This window comes from Canis aureus, chromosome 4 (assembly GCF_053574225.1).
Source record: "Canis aureus isolate CA01 chromosome 4, VMU_Caureus_v.1.0, whole genome shotgun sequence".
NCBI classification, from domain to species: domain Eukaryota; kingdom Metazoa; phylum Chordata; class Mammalia; order Carnivora; family Canidae; genus Canis; species Canis aureus.
The window spans coordinates 76,114,157-76,119,247 of record NC_135614.1 but is presented as its reverse complement, the minus strand read 5'-3'; positions in this window follow the sequence as shown (position 1 = coordinate 76,119,247).

The following is a 5,091-nucleotide window of genomic DNA, read 5'->3' as shown; positions in this document are numbered from 1 at the left end:
GTCCAGAGGTTTCACAAGTAGGTTCTTGAGAGTTAAGAAAATTAAAGAATAAATAAATAAATAAAGATTGGTGTTATTGACAACAATAAAAAAAAGAACATGGGCCTTTTATCATAAAGAGAATATGCTCTCTGGGGTACTGAAGTAGAGAAGAAATTCAATTAAATTATTGTAAACCTAGAGGTTTATAATACAACCCAAAAGTAATTAAAATTTTAAAAAGATAAAAGAAGGCTGGTTGATTATGCTGGGAAAGACAGATGTTCCCTCAAAAATTATTATATTAGAAGAAAGAAAGAAGTGGCATCTTTAAGGAAAGGATAAATACGTATAAAATGGAGTAACTTCTAAATGTAGTAGAGGAGTAAGGTATTCTTCAAAAAAGTAGTAGAAAGCAGGGGTATGTTCAATGTTATTAGATCAGAACAATAACTAAGAGATCCAATGAAATCCAACCTAACAGAAGATGGAAAGCAAGGTCTCTAGACAAACCAGAATAACTCACTTATAAGAAACCAGGATTCAAATACCATAGAAAATACCCTCTTTAAAGTATAGATAGACTCTCTATTTTGGAACTATCTACCAAAGGCTGACACTGTCATGCAAGGTGCCCTAAAGACATTTGAGTTTCAGGTTGACAGTTATTATATCTGTGCCCTGAGTAAACAGCATCTTCTAAAATTGCATCAGCATTATCTTCCGTGCTATTGCCTATATAGATGTATTTTGTATGGTATGAATGTGTGAATGTGTGTGATGATTGGTATCATTTCTAATGATATTCACAATTTTAATATTTTTTTTAGATTAACTGTAAAGAAATCAGAAGAAAAAACCCACATCAGTAAGGACCACATGTCTGATAGCTCTAAATATTTTAGACTAAAACATTAACCAAGGAAAATGTTATTTGGAAAACATTACGTCAATCCAAGTATGATTGGTGGGCAATTTATCATAATGAACACCTTGTAAGTGTAGCGTCACATTTCCAAAGTACATTCACGAAACAATTTGTTAGATACTGTCAGAAGTTCAGCATCCCTACAAAAACTCCCACAAAAAACTCCGTTTTAAGAGAAATAGCTCTCAAATTTTTTATAGTGAAAATATTGCCAAATGAATCCCAAACACATTTTGCCTTAGAGATATTATTCATAGCACCTGTCATGGTCAGCATCCTCCCCCCTTTTTAAAAAAGATTTTATTTATTTATTTATTCATGAGAGACACAGAGAGAAAGGCAGAGAAAGAAGCAGGCTCCCTGCAAGGAGCCTGATGTGGGATTTGATCCCGGACCCTGGGATCAGGTCCTGAGCCAAAGGAAGATGCTCAACCACTGAACCACCCATGCGTCCCAGTGAGCATCCCCTCCTAAAGATGCCCACACTCCATAATGAGGAAAGCATCTGATGGCTGCAGTGTGATGGCTAAACCATATGACCAGCCCCACAGCCACTGCTGAGTAGGCTAGGGGAGATACCTGACCTTCAGGAACAACCAATCAATTCGTAAGCTAGCCTGTGGCCTATGATTATACAGTCTAGTAATTAGCCCTAACTCTCATTCTCCTTGGAAATTTGAACCATGACATATAAAGTAAATTGGTCAGCTGGTAATAGGAGGAGGAGCAGCAAGAGACAAGAGTAACTGAATCATGTTAATAGTGGAGTATTAGAGCTCAAGTCACACCTTCTTGTCACTATAGTTAACTATCAAGCTACAGTCCCTGCCCCCTCCGGGGAGGCCCAATTATTCATTTTTTTCCTGCAGTCAATGTGGCCTGGCTATATAGATGAGATTTCTATTTCCCCTTCTACTTCATGTAGTTTTATTTTTTATTTTTTTAAAAGATTCATTCATTTTAGAGAGAGAGAGAACAAGCATGAGAGAGACCATGAGTTTGGGGGAGGGCCAGAGGGAGAGAATCTTCAAGCAGAATCCCTGCTGAGAACGGAGCCCCAAATAGGGTTCCATCTCACAATCCATCAGATTCTGAGAGCCAAAACCAAGAGTGCCACACTCAACTGACTGAGCCACACAGGCGCCCCTACTTCATGAAGTTTTAGAATAAATTCCTTATTTGTCAAAAATCACCAAATGACTCTGTTTCTTGCAACTAAAAGTGCACCTTTCCCCATTCTCCCTGTAATCAGATTCATACATAACTGGTCATTTCCCAGCGGTGTGTTTTCCTGAGATGTACTACAACCAAAGCAGAACTTTCTATGCATATTTTCCATTGTTGCATACTCATCTTTTTTTAAAAAATGTTTTTACATGAGTGATTTAAAAATTATTATAGATAATATTGAATCTTCTCTACTTCATATTTTTAAAAAGTTGATTATATGCAATCATCTATTATTTGTAAAATTATTTGTTGTATAGTTCATAAATAATTTTGTTTCACTTCTGAAGGCAGAGCTGTTGAGAGTTACTGTCATAAAAAGTGTATAGGTTAGAGGGCATCAATTATAACACTGGAAGTCAATCAACAGTCTTGTTAGTAAACAGACAAAAGAAAAACAACATATTGTGCTCTGAATCTGGGATCTGTTGGAAGCTCTCATTATCTTTGCTCAACTCTAAATGCACGTATGATGAGGAAAAAAAACCTGATCCTAACATTAGAAGGCACTGTGCCATTGGAATATCTCCCTGAGAGGTTTCCACACTAGCAGCTAATTTTTATAGCTTCTCCTACATTCCCATAGCATATTCAATCTCCCAGAAAAGATTTCTGCATTTTCTTTCTTAGACCAGGACTGGTTCTGAGGTTGAATGAGAATAAGGGGTTAAGAAAAGCTGCTACAGGCCAAGTTGCATAGCAGTAAAAGGAGCCTGCAATTGTTAGCCTATACTGTTCTTCGTCTAGCAAATTCAATAATTTCGATCTTTCTGGTCCTCATTATCCTCATTTAAAATTAGGATACAATTCAGGCACACATATACAATGAACATAATTAAATCATTTTACATTGGAAAGTAAGACTAGATCTTGTTAATTCTCATTCTAATTTAAATACGTCAGATTGGTCTACTTAAGCCTATTAAAATTGTGCATAACTGCTGGAACTTCTTAAGAACACCCAACGAGTAGTAATAGTGATCTACTCTTAATATAAACCTTCCATCCTTCCACATACAGTAATTTCGGGAGTTTGGCTTCTTTCTTTGACAGTACAAATTAAGTAATTTTTCAAATAAAATTTGTCTCAACACTTAATGCCCTCACATTTACTGAACAACTGTGTTCCAGGCTTACATCTAGTAGGTGCTGGCAAAGGATATACAAGTTGTGCTTTCGTTTTCAAAGGAGGAGACAATAACCTTTTGAAATTGTGAAAGTGATTGGCTAGGTGCTGAGAGCTACATGAAGCTACCTGCAGATAAACAGGGAGATGTGCTCCATCCAGTAAGGGTGGTCAAGAAATGGTTCCTCTAAGAAAATGATTCTTGAGATCTGACAAATAAGTAGGGGCTCATATGGGCAAAAAGTGTGCGGGGGAGGGGGGCAGACAGAGATGAAGATGGGGAGAGCCATCCCAGTGATGACATTTTGCAATATAGGTGAGGTCCGGAGCCTACAAGCAAGGAAGAATTATTGAGCCATCTTTGGTGCAAAATGATGGTTTTATTAAAGCGCGGGGCCAGGTTCCCTTGGGCAGAAGAGCGGCTGCCTCCCCTCCCCCACCCCCCACCCCCCGCCAGGGAAAGGTGGCTGATTATATACACCCAGGAGGTGGGGGAAGTACGCAAAAGGGAGATTTCAAAAGGATTTTCCTATGCTAAGGAGGGCCTACAAGATACCGGAGGCCTTGCCTTCGTCAAGTTAGAGATTGTTTTTCCCTCCAGCAAGGTATTTACGTTAAGACAACTGGAAGCTTCCTGAAGAATGTCACACAGATCCCACCCTGGGGAGGGATTGTTTGTGGGAGATCAGCTGTGCTTTGTCCTCAGCTGGCCCTGCTCCCTCATCATTTGCACGTACCAAAAAAAAAAAAAAAAAAAAAAAAAAAAATTGTGGGAGAGCACCTAAGGGAAAAAAGTTTACTACGGTTCCAGTTTAATGTGTAGTGAAGGGGCGAGAAAACGGAGCAATCAGGAGCCTTCAAAGCCCTAATTGTTTATTCTAAGAGTAAGGGAAAGCCTCTTAAGAGTTTTGAGCAGAATGTTGCCGTGATCACAGGTGCATTTGAAAAAGGCCATCCTGGTGCCTTTTGAAAACCGAGATGCTGGGTTCCTTGATGTTTGTGTTAGGAGGACACGGAAGGTGGCGGGTTGTCGGGGGCTGACGCTGAGTTGAGTGAAATCCGTTCAGTTCGGGGATGAAGTACCTCAGCTGTGAAGGAGCTCACCGCACTTCCGGTTTCAAGTCAGCAATTGTTTTGGAACCGGCTGGGAAAAAAAGGAGAATAGGCCCGTCCGAGCCCAAGCACGGAGGCTTCCGCGTGAGATGCGTGGAGCCAGCGCGCGCGTTTCCGTAAGCAAGAGCCTCACTGCACTTCCACGGGCCCCCGGACGTGCTCTCCGAGGCGTCCCAGGTTAGAGGCGGCAGCTCGCACCGAGGAAAGGCGCCCGTCCCGGCGTCACCCAGGCCCGGGGCTCGGGGAGCCCGCACTGCCACGAGGAGGGCCCCAGATCCCTGCAGAGGCCCCAGAACTCGGCCGTCACGCCAGGCCCGGCGGAGCCGAAGCCGCAGGACGCTCCGGGCTCCACGCCGGGGTCCGTCCAGTGACCGGGACGCCATTCATGTCCCCGGAAGCTTCCCAGGGGCTCGGAGCAAGCCCCGCCCAGGCGCTACGGTGGCTGCAAAGGTCCCTGACTCACGGCGTGGACGAAGGCGCACGCGCATTGAGGACTTCTAGGCTCAGGGACGGGTTAAAGCCGGCCTCCGCAGGGACTTCAGCGCCCGCAGATCCCTTTCCCAGACCTCCGCTCCGGTTTCCTAAAGGACTGTCACGCAACATGGTTTTCCATTGGTTTACAGGCGGAAGGACCCGCCTTCCCCCGTTGTCGATTGGCTGCCCCTGGATCGGGAGGCGGGGTTTGGGCGCCTTCCGATTGCATCAGCGGGTCCCTTCC